This window comes from Euprymna scolopes, chromosome 25 (genome assembly GCF_053919585.1).
Source record: "Euprymna scolopes isolate OS-2025 chromosome 25, ASM5391958v1, whole genome shotgun sequence".
Lineage (NCBI taxonomy): Eukaryota > Metazoa > Mollusca > Cephalopoda > Sepiida > Sepiolidae > Euprymna > Euprymna scolopes.
In genome coordinates this window covers 4,001,354-4,026,666 of record NC_136506.1, presented here as the reverse complement: position 1 = coordinate 4,026,666, position 25,313 = coordinate 4,001,354, and positions in this window count along the sequence as shown.

Sequence of the window (25,313 nt, the reverse complement as noted above, 5' to 3'; positions counted from 1 at the left end):
ATATATATATATATATATATATATATATATATATATATATATATATATCGTATTTGCTGGTCTAGTCGATTTTAACTTAAAATCATTAGTTATTGAGATTTAGAAAGAAAAGTATTGAATCGGGAAGTAAATCTAAAATTTATTGATTTTAAAAATATTTATTGATAACGATTTAGTTTATTTTTAGATCCTGTAATTTTATGAGAAACACTTTTATTCTACTATTCATTTCCCATTTTCTTAAAATATATGATGTATTTATTTAGGTACCTCATGGGTTGTTTTGTATAGCATTAAAAAAGAAAGTCGTACCATATATCTAATAAAATTTATGAATATTCGATAAATATACGTATTAAATCTTAATATCCTCCAAAACATATATATATATATATATATATATATATATATATATATATATATATATATATATATATATACGCCTGCAAAGTGCAATCTATTTTCAATGAAGTGTAATAGATCTTGCAATTATACACACTTATATATATATATATATATATTTGTGTGTATATACACACTTATATATATATATTTGTGTATATATATATACATATTCATGCATATATACTGTATTTTCACAAATGTATATATATATGCATATGCATGTATCTATCTGTAACATACACACACATATATATTTATATATAAATATTCTTATATAAGTTCAAACATTAGATTTTTAAATGTACAAAATATTTTTTTTTAAATATGCTTAAATTTCGGTAAGTTCTCTATAATATATATTTCTCGTTTTTACACGCAAGATATAAATATATACATATACCTATCGTTATATCAGGAAACATTTTGAAATATATTCGAATATTTTCATCAATAAGTTTCCTCAGCGATTAGATATTCTACAAACAATTTATACATAGTAACAATCGACTTTACCTTTTTTGTCAGATGCTCAAGTTGTAATTCACTTTATAACAAAGTAATAAAATGCTGACGTACTTATTCAAAAATTTGTTTTATTTCGATAGTGTTATTTTCCAATCGAATGCTGCTTTGCATCTTGTCAGTCGAGGGAAATAACAGTATTTATTTTATTCAACGATTGTTGCTAAGTCGGTTAATTATCGTCGGCTCCTCGAGGAAATGCTTCCGAAAATGTAATTATTCCATCATTGTATTTCAGGAATTGAGTCGCTCCCATCAGAGCACGAAAAACATTTTACGAAAGAGGAGAGCAAGTTTGCTATCAAAGAAAAACATTATTTATGAAACTAATTCAAGGCTGATCCCAAGCGATTATTATTACTAGCAGCGGATAATGTCTTATTTCAGATGAACTGTATTCAAGATTTATGTTTCTAATGCCAAATCTTTACAGAAGCTTGTTAGACATATTGCCCTCTATTAATACAATCGTTGCTTGTAGGTTGTCAATATTTAATCTATTTCCTGTATCAATTAAAATGTTTCACAGCCGTGATGCAACGGTTTCTGCGGTCTGGATAAATTTCTGGTTTATCACTGTCAATGAAACAACCTCCTTGTTACTTGAGACGGGGATATTAGAATACAAAATACTCATGGGACATGATAACAATATTATCTGAAGCTAACGTACATTCTATTTTAGTGTTCGACTTAGAGTAATTATGCACTAGTGATTACATTTGAACTCGCCAAACATCTTTTCAATTTAAACCGTAGCTCTCTATATTTAAATCCACTTCTAATAAAAGTGAATGCATACAATGTGTTATTTTTAACGCATAATTGAGAGAAATGTAAGCAAATATGGTTATATTGTCAATTACTAATAGTTACAGAACAATTATAAAAATGTGGCGCTTTTGGAAAGATGTTTTATTTTTTTATACCAACCCACTTTACCGCACACCTCGATTCGTACGTGTAAAAAAGACGGATTGTTCTTCTACGTAAATATTGCCACTTTGTAACTCCTTATTCTCTATCACAGGCAGAGCAGTAAAAACGACTTTTCATATTGCAATATCAGAAACTAATTACAATATTTATAAACTAGCCTTTAAAGAATAATTCACAATAAATACTATACTTTCTTTGTTATGCAGTTAAATTTAATGTCATTTTCTGATCATTCCAATAAAAAAGTCCAGAAAGTATAAAACGCGAGAATGTACTTACAAAGTAAGCATATGCCACGGGTACTCTCTAAACCCGAGGTATAATTAACTAAATACACAGAGCAAAGTTCAATTATACAATTACTTGTAGGTAATATTCTACCTAAAATGTGCTAACTGTTTGTCTTATTGAGTAATTTAATATCATTACTCCCATGTCTGTTTAATTCTAATACAGCGAAGTGACGTAAGCTTAGTGCTTTACTAGCGAGTTGTCTGTTTCAATTTACAATCTCATCCTATTGAAAAAATACGTCACTTATAATGTATGCAAAACTCTCTAGACGTACTCGTTTGCTTTAAAAATATTATACACTCATATATATGTATATATAAATATAAATACAATTATATATATATATATAAATATATATACAAATATATATATAAATATATATATATATATATATATATATATATATATATATAATAAAAATATTGAGTACCTCAGGACGGATTTCTGGATATATAACAGTTATATGTGTAAACTAACACATGCGCAGATCTTAAATTATAATCTTATAGGGGCAATAGCCAACAAACTGACAGCATTTATAGTATGCTTAAGCCTGAAGTTTAAGTTTAAGTTTATTTGACGTAAAAGTTCTTTGAGTAAAGTTGTAAGTCTCTTTTTTACAAAATAATTCATAAGATATCTAGGTTAGAAATAGCAAAAAAAATGATCCTGAGTATCGTACAATTACAATATTTTTCACTAAACGTAATCGTTGAAAATAACTACTGACAAAGTGAAAATTCGGGAGAAACAACTGTGTCGTATCGATAAATCAGTAGAATGTAGAGTAATCAAATTTTGAAAAAGCTTGCGTTCCTGGCTTGCCAAAATCAATTCGCTGTCGTATTTTGAGGACGGTCGACAATGTGAAAATCCAAAAGTTTCCCATCTACAAAAAAGGAGGTAATTGGGCAAGAAATCACATGAAAGTAACTTGATGGAGTCAATGGGTGAAGGAGAAAATGGTATCGTAATGACGGAGGACATCTCAACCAAAGCAGTCGTTTAGAAGGAAGTGGCGTGTGATATTGCTGGCTGCAACGCTTGGTAATCAGCTTGTAAGACAACTTAGATTCGCAGCCAAGTACGTCCAAGGATGGAATACTGTTGCCATATCTGGGCAGGTGCTGCTAAAACAGCCTATCCTGCCTTGACAGAGTACAAATATACTTCGGGGCTTAGTGGGAAATGCCCTTTTCTCTACCCTGCAACCTCTCTCCCACAGAAGAGACATTGCGAGCATATTCTTGCTTTATCGTTATTTCCATGACAGCTGCTCGTCTGAACTCCAATCCCTTTCTAATTGCGCGCAGAAGGTTTTCCAAGTGTAAGTGTTTACAATTGTCAAGATTTTCTTATATTAACATTCAAAATCAAAATGGTATTGTGAATGCAACTAATCTAATCTACATCATTAAAATTCCGAAATATTAATATTTTATATTATTTTCATTTGTAAGACTGCTGTTTCCGCGAGAAAAGTGAACGAGAAGTCGTTTCAGTCGATTTGCATAGTTATTTTCTTGATATGTGTTGGGAATTCTAACTTAAATTCTACGGCAAATTTTTTTTATCATCCACTTATCAAATTGCTCTTCCTCCACTTAATATTTCGAGAATATTATCTCTTTATCACAAAGAAGACACCCACAATATGCATGTTATGTTATTGTTCTGTTTAAATGTGTGTATTCGTTTTTTGAATGCGTCCTTCTTAAGGGTTTAGAATCTCTCCGTTCCAGGGATGTGAGGACAAACTAGCAGGGCTAATTTAACTAACTAAACATTTAGAAATATTTTTAAAAAGCATAAAGTATTTGCAGCCCAAATAAGATATCTTACCTAGTACAATTCAAAACTTACTAACACTATTCAAAACTTAATAATACGAGGATATATTTTAATAAACTAACCTTTTGGCCTATAATACCTATTCCAAGTTGAATACTCGACGAGAGTTGAAGAATTCTTATCCTAAAATCCCCGTAGAATAAACTTGCAATTATCAAACGAAAGATGTATACTAAAAATGTAAACCGGTAAATACGTAGAAGGGAACTTTATATTACTAATTTTTTACATACTAAAAGTTTTTTATGCATGGAATAGTTTTTTAATAGAATAAGCAATACTATATTTCTAGCAAGGAGCCCAGCATTCCCCGGTAGTAAAACATGCTTAAATATGATATTTTGAATAATGCAGTTTCGTATTTATTATTATATTATATTGAACCCAATATATAGTAAGGATTTTTAAAGTTTAAACAAATGACCACAGCGCGACAACGGGGAATCGAAACGTTTAGCCTGCGATTTACTTTTGCTTTGGCTTTAATGATTGTGCTATGAACGTATATTTACTTCAAGGCTAAATATTAAAGCATGAACTAATAGTTATTACGTCATACATGACTATGCTCAATGTCGTCGTTCGACCTTCACGTGGCAAATTTCTGTTTTTTAATTTTTCTCATATTTGCACGGATTTTATTAGGCTAAACCTCAAATATAAAGTCTCACATAGGTTCAAAACCCTATATATGAAATTTCATGTCGGTAGACAAGCATCTGATGGGGTATTTTAGGAGGCAACAGTTTATTAACATATATATATATATATATATATATATATATATATGTGTGTGTATATATATACGTATATATCAATATATGTAGAAAGAGGTGCGTGTTTACTGTAACATTTTACTCAATGATTAGGCAAGTATAAATGATGAAAAATATCTGAATAAACAAAATTACAAGTAATAATGAACTTAACATCAGCATCTCGTGAGAAAAACAAACAAACTAACAGTTAATGAATTAAAAAGAATGATAAATGAATATGCAAATTTGGTAGATCGTTTGCAGATAAATGCAATTCAACAGTACATACAAAATAGTGTTGCGTTTTCTTTATAAACATCTGGGCTTTCTTCTATGCTAAGGAGCCTGAGAAGGGCTATGCCATTGACGACCTTTTTTAACTCCAGTTCATACTGATGACACTTATTGTCAGGTGTAGTTAATATGTCAAAGAATCCGTAACATTCGGCTTAGAATTAATGATACGTCTTGCAAAATATCGTACTTATGCCCTATTTGGTCTTACAGGAGCAGTTATCGAACAGACCTAGCACACTTTGCTATATTCTAGAGATCATAACATCCTTTCTAGTGCGACGGCGCCTATAATCAACTGTACATGCATTTAATTAACAATTATAAGTTCATCAGCACATATTATATTCATCAAAGGGTATTTTTTAGTGTGGAGTTGGTGCATGGGCGTCCGGAGCAGGGTTTGTCAATCACATCTCTGGCGGTACTCTGTAAACGACAAAACTATCTCCTTCCTGTGCTAAAAGCAACCGAGCCGGTTTCGTACAGTCAAAAGGCGCCGATATTCGTGTATGTTTTAACTTTCAGGCAAACATGTTTTCATAGCCCAGTCATTGGCGGCAGACCAATAAGATTCTTATTGGTGGCGAATGATTCTTTTTCTATACTTTTTAAATCATTACTATATATTGCATCCAATCTATATATCTACCTACCAATCTATTCATATATCTATAAAAGTGAAAATCTTTTTCTACAGTAATTAAGGAAGAATATTATACAGAAAGGCATTACTTCACATATTCACACTTTTTACTATATACATATAAACATAACCTTATGAGCGGTACATAGGGCCCGAGGAAAGCCGGGCGGAACTGCTAGTATATATATATATATATATATATATATATATATATATATATATATATATATATATATATATATATATATATATATATACAGTAATGTTAGCTGTATAGTTGTTATAATTTATATACATTTTTTAATGCTAACATGATTATTACATAATCTAAGCCCGTATAAAGGGGTTTTCACACCATCTTGATAAATGCATAGCAAAAAATAGTTTCCTTTGTATATTGCTGATAAAGCATATATTTTATACAGTAGCATATGCTTACGCAAACGTATATAATATGCGAAATAAACATTTTATTTTACTCATCGTTATTTTCTTGGATTATATGATTATTACAAAAACAAATATTTAATTTTTTGTCAATCATTTTCTCTCACGTGAAAATAAAATGTAAGACCCTAATTCCAAACACTATTGGTTTTCTTTTTTTAGATGAGTTTCAAAGATGCAAAAAAATATTCTGTTATGCATGAAGCAAGAAATGAAAATTGTCTACAAACCAATTTTTCTTAGAAAATGCATGATTTAGTGAAAATACTTCCTTAAGAAATATGCGTTACGTTTGTATTTTTTAATCTATGAACGTTCATCTCGAATTTCTCAATTTTTTAATCCATGAACGTTCATCTCGAATTTCTCAATTTTTGTAATCTATGAACGTTCATCTCGAATGTCTCATCAATCATTGAGTGGACCTTGTCTCTAAAATACATATTATCTCAATTACTAATACATTATTTGCATTTAAATGAAATCAACATAAATATGTTTTTTTTTCTTTTGTTTTAATAGGAGTCACGACGTACCAAGGCCCAGCTTGCCACTCAGGGGAAAGGGTAGAGTGTGTACAGTAGTCAATGGGGCAATACTATATGAATCGTTAAGAATGTAAAGTTAGTAAATTGGATAGCTTAAGGGGAGCGACTTATTAAGATTTTGTATACATTGGACTTGAAAACGACCATATTGTAATCGGTTATAAAATTAGGAGTATTATAAAGATTTATTCAGTTACCTACACATCAATAGAAGTTCAGCAATGAATAAGGATAAAAATAGAGGAATAAAGAGAGAAAGAACGAGTCACAAAGAGAGGCAAGGGGGGAGAGATAAATTGAACTATATAGTTTCTATTGCGTTTAGTTCAGTTTTTATAATTGTTATTGTTTCCTAAAATTATAACCGCAGATACTTTTTCATCAATGTATTTTTTATGCGTAAAGGCAATGTGTACTGATTGCACATTAACAAAATCAATCAATTATAAGATTGTACTTAACTATCGAGAAACAAAAAAAAAACAGATTATCACATTGCGGTAATAATTTACATGATGAAGACAAATAAATTGTTAATCGAACCAATGTATTTAGGAAGACTATTTCAAAATAAGAACATATTTACAGAGAACTGGCAAAGAGACACGATGTTGCCCGGGAGTAATTTCTGATAAACACGCGTTTTATGCGCCTATATCTGTTATTGTCATGAAAATTGGTATCATATGATTTTCCATCAAATCGATTGATTACCTGCTCTATTTATACCCCTCGCACATATCCCTCGCAGTTACTAATGTATAGAATTTAGGTTTAAAATGCATAAAAAAGAGCAATGCTTCAATTGAGCTCCAAACAGAAACATCCATTTAGAACGTACTCTTGTAATATACAATGACCTACTGTTTATTTTATGTCTCGTATTACTGGCTGTTCCGTTATAATGGCTTGATTTTAAGTAATAAAAACTAAAGACAGGTGTATATGTATTAAGGTAAGTATCTACTTATACATCGTAGTCCATGTATATATATATATATATATATATATATATATATATACATATACACATATATATATATATGTGTGTATGTGTGTGTGTGTTTGTAGGATTATGCATACACGTATAAACAATAGAAAACTGTGGAATATTTTCTAAAACCTACAGGTTAAAGTAAATTCTTTTTAGTCTTCTATACTTTTTTTACAAATGCATCGCTACTTATCAACAAGAAGAGGACACTCGAAGGTAAGGGTTATAGAGTGTACAGTAAACCATCGCACAATGAAGTAATCGTTAGTAATAGAAATTTGGAGAATTTGTAAACTCATATGGAACTGTTAATCAAACACGTGTTTACGTTAGACATGACAACAACCATATATTGTAGTAAGCTTAAAAGCAGGAAAAAGGAAGTCCATTCCATAGCCGCGCAGTTCTAAGAAAGACGCTTGGTTCAGGGAATCTACGTTTAGGTTTAGGCACAGATAAATAGTGGGGGAAATTAGTAATTGTTTTTTTTTCTGCCAGACGGGTGTTTCTTATCAAAGGGTGGAGAGTAGGGATCATAGATTGGAGTTCAATCGAGCACTTGCCATGGAATTAACGATAAAGCAGGGACAAACTCTCAACATCTCTTCTGTGAGAAAGAGTTTGGAAGGAAGAGAAAAGGGCATTGCCAACGAGGCTACAAAGTATATTTTGAACTCTATCAAGGCAGGATAACACCTTTCTCGTAGTTCATGCCACGATGTGGCAATAGTATACCATCAGGAAGGCGTGGGTAGATATATATGGATATAGGGAGGGGGAGATTAAAAGAGGGAAGTAAAAAATTGTGTTAGAGTGAGGAAGGGGAGGAAAGAATTTCAATTTTTGATTTTTAGATTTTGCTGCTTTCGGTTGTTTATGCCGGCACTGGAGTGTATGAAATAGATGAGAGAGATAGAGAGATAGAGATATATAGACAGAGAGGGAGTGAAAGACTTGTGTCTTATGTGCTTGAGAAGTAAGGTATTTTATTTCGAATGTTTGTAGTAGCCACGATTCGGTCAGTTGTGTTGACAGTGAGTTGTTTTTAGCTAGTTAAAAGTTAATACATGTGCCACCACACGCGCACACACGCATACGTACACTACATACATATATACATATTCACAAATCTACACACAGATACATACGCGCAATACATATATATATATATACGTACAATGTACATGCAAACATACATACACACACATACACATACTCATACACATACATAAATATATATACATATATATACACATATATACACATATACATATATACATATACGTGGATACACTAATTTCCGTTAAGATGCTGATGTGCATATACATACATACATACATGCATACATACATGCACATGTACCGATATATATGCATGCACAACTATATAAATATACATATTCATGAAAATATTAATATACACGCATATACCAATATTCATACATAAACATAGGCATGTGCATAGTTATACTAAGTAAATAAAGTAAAGTTAGGATAAATAAATATAGGGGTGTAGTAAATAATGCGAGGTTAGGTAGAAGCATTTTAAGGTATGTCCAAATATATGTTGTTGCTTTAATATTTAGGCATCTGTATGGATTTGCTTTGCTCATTAGATAGGGATAAATTTATAGTGGCTAAAGAAAAAAAACTTTAATTAGAAATTTAGAAATGAAAGTAAAAATGATAGAGATAGTTGGAGGAAAGGGGGGAAAAATTGTAAATTAAAGGCGCTGAAGGTGTAGATGTGTTTAGGGATTACTTTACATTTTCTTAAGTAGTTTTTGTGTATATATTGGTTAAATTAATAGGTATCGGAGATATAAATGTAAGTAGTAAGTGTTATTAGTAAAGCTAGGATATTCAGAATCAGGTTGTGTTATATTTATAGTTATATTGTTAGTTGGATGACTAGGAGTTTAAACGTTGCTTAACCGATATACTAGGCCTAAAGGTTTAAAGGTTAAATACTATGAGGGTGGTGATTGATTCTAATGAATCAGGGGTTCCTGTAGTTCCGTGAAGTATATATATATATATATATATATATATATATATATATATATATATATATATATATATATAAGGGTGGTCTCCTAAAATGATGTTTTGGGCGGTGTTTTTTATTAACATTATTTTCAGTGTCACTTGTAATGGGATACATGTTCCTATATATATATATATATATATATATATATATATATATATATATATATATATATATATACATATATATATACATACATGTATATATATATTTATGCATACATATATATATATATATATACACACACAAACACATACACTCATATAAATCCGGACATAGATATACCTGTGTACAGACGTTCACCCATGTATACACATAGAAATACATATGCATATACACATTACCACCGAGATGTACGCATGGACCTACATTTATACAGTTATATACATACGACCCATGAGCATATATACCCATACACACGAATATAGCAAAACATGCATAAACGCACACACATATATACACATAGACGCAACCACGCCCGCACATACACACACATATGTATATATATATATATATATATATATATATATATATATATATACATAAAAAGATACATGTACAACGATAAGTAAGTAGGACCGTTAAAGATAATATTATTTTGGGATACCTACTAAAAAATCTATATACACATACAGATATCAATACAGTTTCTAATATACATACACCCATATATATGTGGAGAGATTTAGTAGTAATTAGTAAGTGAGTGGAAGTAGTTGAATTCATGTAAAGGCGAATGTGTAGATGGTAAAAGGTAAGTGGATGAATGAATAGAGGGTGTAAGATAGGTAGTTGGAAATATATAGACGGAAGATAGAGTATGGTGTACGGAAGGAAGAGAGTATATCAGAGAATATATGGGAATATAGGATAAGTTAAATACTTAGAGAGCAGAGTATTAGGAGGAACAGGGTACGACTGATTAATAAAGGGGGGAGTTGGTTGGATAAACACTATTGGATTATTCCGAAGGATATTGAGCTATATACCTAACAAGTAAAAAAAAAGAGGAATGTGGGTTTTAAACGGGTGTATGGTTGATACACGGGTGGGATAGTAGTTCCAGGTGCAATTTTAAAATTTGAGGAGGAGTCTAGGGTAATTTTATGTGGATTGAATACTTTAATTATTTAATTATTGTTCTAAGTTGAGGTACTTGGTTTTTAACATATTATAAATCAATTTCTGTTTCTATTTATATTGAGGCATCTACTAGTATGATATGTACATATGCATATAAGGCATTGAGCGGAAATACATTTCAGCATATGCCCATATTGGTCCATATGTTTTGGTGCAGATCTATATGTTTGGAAGTACGATAGTTTTCTTTATCACATTCTGTAGATTGTGTATGGGATATCTTGGGGTGGGTGGGTAAATTTAGCTTTAAAGGGTGGTAGACGTAGATTAATATGTAATTTTGTATTGGATTTGGTTGTGTAGATGTTACAGTAATTGGCTGCATGCGGTAGATGGATGTATTTTGTGCATTATTCAACAGGTCAAAAACGGTGTTGTCTGAGGAATGTTTAAGAAAGGTGTAACATTGCTAATTAGGTTGGATTTGTAGTGCCGGCAGTTTATGTTAGGTTCATTTTTTTCTATTTAGTAATTTCTCTCTTTCTTTTAAATTGGATATAAAAAGTTTTATTAGTGAATGGATATATATATATATATATAGAGAGAGAGAGAGAGGGGGGGAGGTGTGTAAATTAGATTGAGGCACGTTGACCCGAAGTCAGGATCAGCTGATCGGATTGTGTGTGAGTCACGTGGTCAGGTTAACTGAATCGTGAGATTTGGTTTAGACTTTGAAGAGGACGGAGGGCTTCACCATTGTCTCCTCCCCTTCACTGGAGGGGAGGCGGACGTGTGTAGTAATGACCTAGAAGTAGAAACCACGAAATCAAGGGATTCACATTTCCCTCCTCTGCGAGATATCTGGAAAGTGAAATAAAAACTATAAAACCATTTCATCGTGTTGGAATGCATGAATATTCGTCTAATACAAGTACGAACCCCCCTCCAAGTCACGAGATGCTCCAGATGGACCAATATCCAAGACGCAGAAGGTATGTACCACACACACACTCAAAGGCATATCAACAATAGATAGAACAGCTAGACGATCAAAGGACATTAACTCTGACTAGATGATCACACGCGATCTCTTTATTAGAGATAACAATTCAACAGTTTTTCGTTCAAGCAGATGGGGCAGTGGGAGTCTAAAAAATTACATGCGGTATATTTTTTAGTATTTTCCACGTAATGGTTAGTATGTTGTTATTTTGGATGAGATGTAGTTATTGGGAGGTTAGTGAGGTTTGGCTAGGGTTGTTGGGTTTTGTTAAGGAGCATTTATGTACACTAAATCTATTTTTAAAGCAGGTTCCTGCCAAGCCAATATAGTAAAATTGTCGTTTGGGTTTTCTTTAGGGGCAATTGTGGATTTATATACTACTTCAGTTTGTAATCATTGGTGATCAAGTTGGCATTCGGATTTGTTGGTGTAGTTACAAATATTTCTGCTAGTGTTATTTGTGTTTTTATCCTGGTGAAGTAATGTCCCATTGTGTTACTTGATTATATTTTCTAGATTATCAGAACAACTGTAGCTAAGCTTAATTGTGTTTTTATTAAATATTTTGTGTAGTGTGTGATTGGGTTGAAAATGGCTGTACATTAGTTGAAAATTAGTTTTGTTTTATGCTTACTTTTTTTAATATACTTTTTCATAATCTGTAAAATTTGGGAATTCATATCACTTCATCAACATGTAATAATTTCTGTAGTTTTTCTATTATATTGAAGCAGTTAAAGTTTACACATGGATAGCAAGAAGGAGTGAGCGGCACTCACAAGATTATCTGTAAATTTTACAAATATCACGACTCGAATTTTTTTTTTAATTCACCATTTATCTCTAGGTAATATATACATCTATTTTTAAAACCTTTTCTGAAAACATGTTCTAGAAATATAGGTTCTACCTAAAATTTCAAAACTGCAAAAGTACTTGACATATAATCTTTGACCCAATTAGATTTTTATCTCCTAAACAAAATATATTATTAATTTCTTCATGTGGAGCTTTTCTTTGTTTTTATTTGTCTTAATCTGTTGTTCTAAAGATCTAAAGATCCGTGAATATATATATATATATATATATATATATATATATATATATATATATATATATATATATATATATATATATATATATATATATATACATAAAATATGTTTGCCCTGTATTTTTCGCGTCTTTTAAATCATTTTGTCTGGTTCATTTTGACATTTACTTTTCTAGTTTCTATTTAATTCTATCCCCATGTTTTTCTCCTCTCCTTCACTGATTTTTCTTAATTATACTTCGTCTCGGCAGCCGTGTCAAACGCATATTTTATTTTTCTTTGATTAATTTTATTGGAATTTATCCCCCTTTTTTCTTGTACGTATTTGTGAATTATTCCATGGATTTCGGCATTTTGGAGTATTTTGTATCATCTTCCAATTACGTGATCTCATTGGATTTTACTTGTGCGAACAGAAATTCATTTAACTTTCTTGGATTTATATTTTTGGAGTTTAACGTCATTTGATAATTTAACTTCTACCAGACCATCCATTCGCGTGAGCGCACCTGTTTCTTCACTATGTTCCCTCTGCTCACTTTTTGTTATCAAGTAAGATCCTTGACTTACTTGCAGTTTAATCATATACTTTTGTATGCAAAACCCAATCCCGCATTTTGCTAATTCCTAGCCTCTGATTAGAATGAAAGTATTTCTTCGAAACTCCGCGTATTAATAACTATCCATTCAGTAAGTGTCTCATTTTCAGATTAAATATGTTTTTAACGCTTTTTCTAAGTGTTTTAAAATGTTTTATTAACTATTTTCTCTTTTTGAGGGTACAGAGCTGCAAACATTTCACCAAGAAAATTAGATATCCTAATATAAGTTTTACTATTCGCTGGGATAATAGATGAGACTATGTGTGCACTTGTTTGTATTATAGTTACGTATAAAGAGTCTATGCTTGTAAATTATATTCACCTTAATATTTACGTCGCCTGCCTGGGTGTGTGCCTATGTATAACTGTGCTCTTTAAAAGCCTGTTATACATGTATTTTTTATGCATGTGTTTAGGTGAGCATAGGTGTGCATATGCCTGGGTTCATGTGTAAATTTGTAGCCACACATAACAGTGCAAATATGGGCATACGTATCTCTCTCTCTCTCTCTCTCTCTCTCTCTATATATATATATATATATATATATATATATATATATATGCACAGAAAGAGAGAGAGGGAACGAAAGAGAGAGAGAAAGAAAGACGTAGATTGATAGATAGGTACATAGATAGATATACATATATAATCATACGTACATATTTGTGAATTTATGTATATGTGTATATATCTGTTTTTTTTTTGTATATATTTGTATGTCATATTGTTGTGTGTCAATAACGGGGTAAACATCGTACTGAGTTGGAGGAGACTTCTTTGTGTCAAGATGAATGCAAAAACAAAGGTTATTTGTGACATAGATTAAACATTGACTTTAAATGAAAAAAAGCGAGCCGGCGTTGTTTGTATGTGGATTGGTGCGTTTTCGGTGCAAGCCGGCCTCTGTTAATTACAACCGCCAACATATATTCATATTAAACGGGAGAGGGACATACGATTTAGAAATATATTATTCAGTTCGGGCTTATAGTTCTAGTTCTCGCGTCGTCAGAAGATAAAGATTCTCGTATAGTATAGATGATGAATCAATAGAGAAATTCCCACCCAATTCCTAAGAATACGCAGCAAACACACACCCACATACACACGCCCACACGCACGCACACTACACACTATATATATATATATATATATATATATATATATGGACAGTTAAGTAAATATGCTTTTTAAAAAGAAAAAAATGAATTAATATATAACTTAAAGAACACCTGTGTTTGTATATTTGAAAGAATTTAAGCTTTCTGTTTACTTCTATACTCTTATCTATATCTTAATCAGTTTACCGTCTTTTAATACCTTTATGTTTTTTTTTTTTAAATACGCATTTAAACTCCGGTTAAAAGTACTTTTCTTTTAATAAAAACAAAATACAAAATGCCGGTATATAATTCGAAGAACCCGACCTATCTACATGAAAATCTGAGAACTTATATCTGACGGGCTGAGGTGTTTTTGTCTATGTAGACATAGGGTTATCCGCTGACAGGCTTTGGTTTCCGTTTCTGGTTAATGTAAGTTCATTGATTCTTGCTCGACCCATCACTCGTTCGCATCGAAAACGAAAGTATGTGTTGGTTACGTCACTCAAAGTAACATTAAGTTCTCCCTTTCATGACGCAATGAAAGTTATAATCCAGTCTTTCAACAGCGTCGTTTTCCATCGCACGGGCACACAAACTATATTTAAAGAATTACACAAATCATACCTGCTCGGTATTCTCCAGTGTTTACGGAGGCTCAGCCCCTACGCGGTCATGTCACACCAGCCCTTACATGATCATTATTTAGATTCTCACATTAAGGTCGCTAGAAGTTATAATAAGAACATCGAGCTCTTTGTCTGATGATCCTCGGGTAACACAAACAAAAGAGCACAAACATATTATGTTGAGAAATATGTTGTGTAGAATAATACGTGAAATTAAGGAGACCTCAAGAGAATTAGTCATCCTAAATTACTTTTTAAATGACTGTATTCTATGTATTTCCACGAGAATATTAATGGTCAGGAAAAACATCGGCCAACCGAAAAGGCTATAGTTACGTAACATTTAATATATAAAAACAACCCGGGGCATGAGAGAACTGGCATAACACAGCTTCACACGAGGAAGAAGAGCATAGATGTTACGTAACTAGTTGCGATTGGTCCAGGAAACGGTCACGATCCTACCTTTTACCTAAGTATATGAACAGGTCCACAGCGTCGAGATCGCAAATTGAGTTAGAGAAGCAATCTGAGCTTGGGGAGAATTAGGCATAGCCGGAGAGTCGTCATAGCCCCACATATCCCTTCCCGCATTATTCAACCGCTATACTGGAGGGATAATAATCTATCCGGGACTCAGCAGAGTCTGTCAAGTTCAAGATTGAACTACAAATAATTGTATATAACTATATACATCGTGAATTTAATCCGTAGAATAGAGAATTGACTGTGTATTTGTCTCCATGAGAGTGGTACCCTTCCAGCCCGAGGGATCCACGGAGCTGCGAAATATCAACTCGATCGTGAAATTAAGATCAAGCAATTCGATTATCGGGTCCTGCCACATTAAGATACATGGAGAGGAGCAATGTACGCGTCACATTAGGTCCGTGAATGAGGAATGACTTTTATGTTACAAAGGGATCCCCTGGGAAGGAATAATTTCACAGTATCACATGAAAACGATGCTTTATAAATACCTGTATTAATCATTAATTGATTAAGCGCAGATTATCTATATAAAGCAGATTCTTTAGTGTTATAAATATTTTTATATACAGTTTTTTTTTTGTTCACGCTGTTTATATACACTGTTTGTCGAGGTAAAGATCTTTCTTACCCTTTTGTTTTTGTTGTTCAAAAGTATCCTCGAAAGTCCTTCGAACGAGGGTAATGTTGGGAATTCCATGTAAAAAATATTCACACGTAACATTACACGTCAACATGTATATAATTAGTGACGATTTATACTTATACATAACTTCTATTCTTATATAGAGGATCAGTACTTGTATTGACCATTTATACTTATATAAACATCTTATATAAGCCTTTAGAATATAAATTTAATCTTTATTCGTTGAGTGGCAAAAACTTCTATTTGTAATGTTCATTACTAATAGTAGATACTGAAAAATGATGAATCTTAACGGAGAAGTAATAATTGATGAAGAATATGCACGTTCTGCATCAATTGATGCTAGTGCTTCCAGTGAATATCACATCATTCATTGTTTAGCTATCATTTTCTTATGCCAGAGAAATTGGCCGGACTTTGTACTAATGTATTTAAGATTCTTTTATTGATAAATAGAATATTTGATATATTTTCCGAACGAAGGAGAGAAATTCATTGCGTAAGAGATGACCTGCACTCTCCAATAACAACCACTTTTATTTCTCGCTGCTCTTCAATTGGCAAGACGCATAATAGGCACAATGAATGTTGTCAGGCAAGTGTCAAACTAAATTGCAGGGTCGGATAGACAACGTACCCTAAAACCGCAACATGAAATATCAACGTATGCGCATTATTTATCAAACATATCTCGTGAGTATTTGAATGTGATATATATATATATATATATATATATATATATATGTATATGTGTGTGTATATACGTATATACATATATACATGGATATATATGCATACATATATATGTTTGTTAAAGAAGGCACGTAACAGCTCTCATCTTTTATTAATAAAAGGTGTAGTTCATCTCTATTTTAGTTCAGAAACCATAATATAACTTCTATTACTGACATATTAGGCATATGTATGTAAGAAGTTTAAAATAACCTATTTACTTGTTTAAGAGGTACAATTTTACGTATGTATATTTATTACGTTTAGTTAGCATCGTAGGCTGATCTTTAGTGACATACTCAATATTTACTAAACGTTTTAGTCCGCAACTATACTAGCACTTCAGTTTTGAATTGCATGTCTTCAACAGTAGCAGTGCTGCCATTAAAACGCCGTTCCCGAAATCATGAACATGCATTTTTTAGTAATTAAAATTTTCTCAATAAATAATCAGATTTAAAAAAAATATATAAACTAATTTATCTAAAAATCTAGCTCTCTTAAAGATGCATTACTAGAACTTTTTTGCACGTATATAAACAATATAGATTGCATAAATAGATATATGTGTGTATACGTATGTACATAAATATATATATATATATATATATATATGTAACAAATAGTAAACAGTTACGTTTAGTCGCTACAAACAGCTATTTGTTTCAGTCAATAAGATTTCATCATGCGACCTTGAACCATAAGGTGCTAACTATATATAATTTGAAATATCATGTCATTATAGTATAGACTTCCAACATATAATTATCATTTTTAGCATATGTAACGAAAAAAGAAAGATATCGATTGTTGGCGGTAGAAAAAAATGTAATACCTTTTCAATCCCAAACAAAGCATACTGCAACTTTTAAGAGGCGGGGCAAAATTTTGAAGGATTGAATGTAGGAAGATGAACTCACGATGTCTGTTCATATTGCACTTGAATTTTTTTATGTCAGTACATTTTTTAAAATGTTGTTTATTATAACATTTTCACCCCAAACTAGGCGCATTGCCACTTTGGTGCAGAGGGCTACTATCAGGGAGGAAAACTACGGGGGTACAATATTGGTATTTGGGCAGGAAGACGTCGGTTCATATTACACTTGAACTTCTGAATATCAGTACAGTTGAGAAGAAGGGACCTGGAATAGAATTCCAGAGTCTATCGGTTCTGGGGAAGAAACTACTGGAGGAGAAAGATCTTTTACATCTAGGAATCTCTACTGTGTGGGGGGTGGAATTTGGATGCCTGTCGGGTTTGTCGAGGGTGGCTACGTCGTGGGGGCACAAGTGTCTGAATTTCGCCAGAGCATTCACAATTAAAATACATGTAGAACAGGCAGAGGGATGTAACATTTCGTCGATGGGGCAGAGGCTGAAACCTAGATGTCAGTTCAGGGCCTATCAGATTTGCGAATCTCTTTTGAAGCTTGTCTAGGAGCGAGAGACTAGTAGCAGATACACCAGCCCAAATGTGGCAGCAATTCTCGATACATGGGCGAATTGTAGCCTTATAGAGGTACAGGATACTTTCGGGTATTAGTAGTTTTCTAGCACGGTAGAGAGAGTCCACCTTCTTCACAGCGGCCCTGGCAATGCATTTAATGTAATTGTTCTAACTCATGTTTCATGTGAACGTTAGACCAAGCAGTTTGAAAGATGTGCCCTTAGATAAAGAGTCACTGGCCATTGCTATTTGTTGCAAGAATGTTTCTTGTAATTATTGAAGGAAAACAGGTTAGTCTTGTCCTCATTCCACTACAGATTGGGGGTCATCGTCTAATGTTTCTGCCATTTCTTTAGATATGTGTTCATTTTTTTCCTGTCATGCCTGTTATAGAGTGTGGTGTCATCGGCATATATACCCATCTCAGAGGCAGTTTTGTCGGGGAGGTCATTAATGAATATTAGGAATATTAGAGATCCAAGGATAGCCTTCTGAAGCACTCACGCATTTATATCATATCGTTTAGATGTACGACCGTCGAGGACTACTTGAATTTTTCTCTTATCTAATAAGGGTTTATATGTTAAGTATTCTACCAGTGATACAGTATGATCTAATGTACCTAAGGAAACCCTCATGCCATACCATATATCTAGAGCTGCCCTCTCCCGCTTCGTCCAGTGAGTGGTATCTACGTTCAGAGATTACAGTGGGGATGCCTGCTGTGGAACGGGATTGTCTAAATCCATATTATTGGTCAGTCAGAAGTTAAGCAGCTGTAAAATGATGGACTAGAGCATGGTAAATGTTGGTCTCAAATATTTTGTGGAAACATGAAAGGAGGCTAATAGGGCGATAATTTGATAGGTCAGTTCTTTCGTCAGAATTCTTGAATACTGGTACCAGAGAAGCAATTTTCCAACATCCCGGAAATAAAGATTTATTTAGGCATTTGTTTTAGAGTTTGGAAAAAAACTGGAGCTACTTCGGCTGAGCACTTTTTTAATAGCACATGCTGGAATGAGATCGGGTCCACACGCTTTTGACGTGTCAAGGTTCTTTATGATAGCATGCATCTGAGCAGGGGTGATTTTTAGATCGTCTAGTGTGACGACTGTCCGCTAAGGAAAGTGAGGCAGGAGTGGTTGGAAGGATCCAGTGTTGAGTTTGAGGCAAACCGATTGGCAAGCATATTAGCCTTCTCGGTTGCTGAGCAAACAACCTCGTGATTGTTGGTTAGTGTGGGGATTGTTGATTGCCCATTATTTACTACACTGTTTTTACTTTTTCCAGAAGTCACGAGTTCCTAGTTTTTGTGCTTCGATGCGTTTTTTAGTGGTTTCAGTAAATTATCTCCTAGCTCTCGCTATTTCTTTATTAACGTTGCTTTTAGCTTCTATATACGTCTGTCTGTTTGAACTGGACTTATGTCGGTTAAATCTGCGGTATGCACGCTGCCTTTGAGCAATGACAGTTGCGCAAGTAGAAGTAAACCATTGGGGAGAGTGGGGTTTGCTATAAAATTTCCGCATGGGAACATGTGCTTCAATTGCAGTTTATAACAATTCAGTGGTCTCATTTGCGCACTGTTCAGCAAGAACATAAAAAATATTTCCCCATGGGACATCTCTGATAAGATATATGTTGGCTTCCCAGTCAGCCTTTTAATAATATCTCCTTGTTTTCAGCGCTTAAGTTTTGGGTCTAGAGTTTAGGACGATTTCGACCATTATCACTGCATGATCAACGTTCCCGAGTGGGCTGTCAGCATTTGTTATACAATCATCGGGAAATGTGGTGATAAACAGATCTAGAAGTGATGCGTGTTGTTCTTGCTGGTCAGGGGAACGGGTTGAAAACGTAACCATTAGTGATAGGGTGTGAGGTATAGCGAAGCTATGTGTTGTTCCGCCCACTGCATCTGTGTCAGTAGAGAATCCCAACCAGTTTTTGTGGTGGACATTAAAGTCACTAAACACAAGTACTTGTGAGCTAGTGTCGAGGGAGAGTGATGTGTTAATGCTGTCAGAAACTTTGTTTATTATGGTTCACACCTGGGTCGAAAGATAGAGGTAGAGAATATAAAAGTAACTAATGTCATGTTTCATGTTTAGTATAAAGCACATAAAGGCTATATCGTCCAATTCCAGGTTTGTTTCTCTAGTTAGGGGAAGGATGTTACAAATGTAGTCTGCAGGTCCGTGCATTTGTCTGTCAGAGTCCTTACGACAGAGTGGGATATAGCCAGGCATGTTAAAGTAGTTAGAGAAGATTGACGAGTGTCGGTTAGTCTCACTTAGTTCTAAGATATCCGGGGTATTTGTTAGGTGAAATGCTTCAACATCAGCTAAATTAATTCTAAGTCCACGGATGTTCGTGAATGCAAGCCTCAAATTAGGAGGCAAGTTGGATTTGTTTTCCCTAACCCTGATTTAAGTTTATGTGTATGTTTTATTTTACTGGCATTATGTCTTTAAAGAGTGTCAGTTAGATAAGAGGGAGCGGAACAAGAGGTTATGCAGGGTATCAGACATGCAACACCAGTAGACAATCAGCTGACCTCTCATCAACTAGGGATGTGCCCTCAGGAAAGTCCATCGCGAATGAGTGCAGGGCCCCTTTCCATTCGCGACATGACACTACAAACATCCCGATATTATACAACTGTTGATGGAGCAACCGCTCTAAGCGCTACCAAAGAGTTAGAGCTTCTGTACTACCAGTCGGAAACAGCAGCCAGGAACTGTCAATCCGGTACCCTCAACCCATCAGAGGAAGGTCAACCCAGTGTAATTGCAAAGGCATATATGGTACTCAAGCACTCTGAAGTGCCCAGTTTTTTTGGGTGGAATGTGTCGGGAGTGGGAAAAAAGACCGGTAATTTGTTGAGTAACCAGCTCTAGGAAGGTTGTCATCCAAGACTGGACAGGTTTAGTTTCGGAGTTTTTCTTCTCCTAGACGGATGATCTGGAAAGATCTTCTGGGTTCATTAGCCCTGAGAGGGTTCGCTCAGCGCCTGGGTTATAATCCAGGTATTTCTGCGACCCCGCGGGGTTAGTTAATGCTACAGAGTTAGTTTGTAGAGGTTATATATCTAATGAATAGTTACACTCCTCAAAGTGATTTAGGGACATTGCTATTTCATTGTTACTAAGGTAAACACAAGTCATGCAGTGGAAGCCACTACGTAAGCAGGCTTGTAAGAAAGGCGTTAGTGTGGATTAAGATTTTACCTTTAGATTTTTACATTTTTAAAATTTATAATGTAGCTTAGGTACCGGATACTGTTACAGTGTGAGTAGCTATTAGGCATTGAGCTAAGAATTTTGCCCATTAACTGTATAATTTAGATTACAGGAGGGTTAAGATGTAGGTGCAGTACAATACGGCTATAATTGGAGGAAAATTTTAAGTCATGGCGTATTCCGTATGTACAATTAAGTAAATATATATTTGGGCAAGTTTTCAGTAGATGCGAATTGATAGAAGTTGTTGGTGTTAGTGTGATGCTACTATTGACGGAAGAAAATTTCAATTTTCCTTTAAGAGTCATCGAGCGTTTTTCCTAATAGGGAGTATCGGGTTTGGTTTATATATATATATATATATATATATATATATATATATATATATATATATATATATATATATATATATATACTCCTATGAATTTGTTTTTCTATTGTGTGTATTGACATTCATATTAAACAACCCGTATCTTCGTATTTAAAAGGAAAATACAATGGTTTGTGAAATTGGATTCACCTGAAAAATATCGTGCTAATATATATATATATATATATATATATATATATATATATATATATATATATATATATATATATATATATTCTTTTAGACATTCATTTTAATTAACTCCCTATAAGTTGCATCGGTTTTCTAATGGGATACTCATTTTTGTTAACTATTACGTGTAATTATATTCATGCGGATATTCTACATGATTTATACTTTAATAATATTGTCGAAAATGTTAATAGTAAACACAAAATTGTTTCCATATATATTTATGTACTAGCAGTTCACCCCGGCGTTGCCCGGGTGTTTGGAGGTGTGCGTGGAGCAAAAAACAACCCGACCCATTTTTTAATTTTGACCCCTATTATGACTCCTTAAGTAAGTTTGATCCATGTCCAAGGAAGCTATATCTAAAATTTCAAGTGGCAAAATTTACACAGACACACACACAGACACACACACGTTCACTTATATATATATATATATATATATATATATATATATATATATATATATATATATATATATAGATGTATATATATATATATATATATATATATATGGTACTCCTGCAGTATTTTACCCACCGATTTCACGATCTTAGCCGAGCGTTGATCGACATCCGTCGGAAAACGCCGGAACATGGCGAGCGGTACGATACTCTATCAGCCAATCAGGGCGCTTCAAACGAACGCGCAGCAGACGAATAATTTTCATTGAAATTACACACATAGCGTTTCATTTCAGTTATTTTATTGTTCAAAGTAAAAATACACAGCCTTTCATTTCAGCTATTTAATTTAGCGATAAAAAAAAAAAAAACCGGGAGCTGTTGGAAACATATTTATGCGAATTTATGTGGAGACAAAAATTTGGACAGACAACCCTTTTGTCTCCATAATAAATCAAATCGCGGAAGGCTACCCGGTTTGGGAAGGAGCTTCTTTCCACATCCTCTGGAAACCCTTTGCTCCCTAATTTGCCTCTCTACAGTCAGTAGAAAATCTTCCAGTCGGAACTAAAGATAAACAGTAATTGTTGCCCCCCCTACAAACATTACCGAAAAAAAACAAACATTGTTGTTACTGTTTAATAACGTTTTGTTAAAAACAAAAAACAAAAAAAAACATTGAAGTGTTTATTACTGTTGCTTACCCCCCTCCCCCCAAAATAAGCTATCGGAAAAGAAAATGAACCCCCCCAAAAAAATATTCAACAAAATAAATTTATTTTACTTTAAAAAAACTTACGGTAAGTGTTTTAGATTTATTTTATCCAAATTTTTGTATTAATTTTATCCATTTTGTTGTGTGTGTTTGTAATATATTTTCCTTGTAATGTTGTTGCTATTATTCACATACTTTTAGCGTTCTTGCACCGTAGCTCTTAATTCTCGTCTTTCGTCGGCGTTAACGCCGAAAGCGTTCGTCAACGCTCGGCTAAGATCGTGAAATCGGTGGGTAAAATACTGCAGGAGTACCATATATATATATGTATATATTTGTTAGACAAGTTTTGCCTACCAAGCTCCTCCAAGAGTTTTAGGATTACAGACATGAAACTTCATATATAATGCATTTGAATCCATGTAAAACTTTATACTTAGGTTTTAGCACGGAAACATCGGTGCAAAAGTGTGAAAATAAAAAAAAAATTAAATTTGCCAGGTGAAGGTCGAAAGCCGGCATTACGAATGCATAACGTAGTAGATATTGGTTCATGTTTTAATTTTTAGCCTTACAGTGAACATGTTTTCTTAGCCCAGACATTGTTGGGATAGGCAAAATAAATCGTGAGCAGAACGTTTTAGTTTCAATTCTCGGTGATGGCACATGCGTCTTTAATACTTTGTAAATCATTACCGTATATTGCATCCAATCTATCTATCTGTCTATTTATATAAGTATAAATGTAAAAAATCTCTGTCTCTTTTTCTCTATTGTATTTAAGGAAGACTATTACACAGAAAGGCATTGCTTTACATATTCACACTTTTTAATATATACATCCCCACAGAAAGTTATGAACAGTATATAGGGCCCGAGCAAAGCCGTGTGGAACTGCTAGTATATCTATAAAAGTGAACCCGTATGTATGTGTGTGTATGTGTGTGTGTACATTTCCCTACGAAATAGCTTTGTAAATTTTTAGTCTACAGCCTCGAAATTCGATATACAGGGCACTGAGATTTGGCTATTAAGGGGTCAAAGTTCAACGATTTGACTTTTGTGAACTCTACCAATCTCCTCTTACAATTTTAGGTCTAAACACTTGAGTTTTTTTAGATATAGTCTCTTGGACATGGATTTAACTTAATAACTTGATTTGAGACCAAAACAATAAATTTAAATGGGTCATAATATGAGTAAAATTTTTAAAAAATTGACCTCTGCGATCTCTGCCAAATTACTCAGACAATTTCTGGTCTAAACATGTGAAATTTGACATAAAGAGTATTCAGAGATAGGGCAGGCTTTTTAATCGGTTTCGGTAGACAATGTTTAGTTACCAATATATACATTTATGTATGTATGAATGTTTCCATGTTTGCCTAAAATTTTCGACAGAAATGACGAATCTTACTAAGATCAGTATCGATTTTAAGTCCGACCTTTCATACGACAAATATCGAAACATTGGCTAAAAACAGTAATATCTTCACCTTCAACGAGACACATTTCTACAGAGGTGGTCGGTTTTTTCGCCGATATTTTTTAAAGTCATTCTATCCTTATGATGTCTAACCTAAATGCTAACATAAATCACTTCAGATATGGCGGTGGTCGTAACCGCAAGAACGTCAGTTTTTCCCCGTTCTTTTCCTCCTTCGCTCTACGGGATCGAGCCTTCCTTCCTACTACCACTTTTTTTTTTGCTCAACATACACGTACAAACACCAGGGCAACGCCGTGTTGAAATGCTAGTGTATCTATAAAAGTGAACGTGCCTGTGTATGTGTGCATGTGTGTATGTCTGTATACATTTCCCTACGCATTAACTCTGTCATTTTTTAGT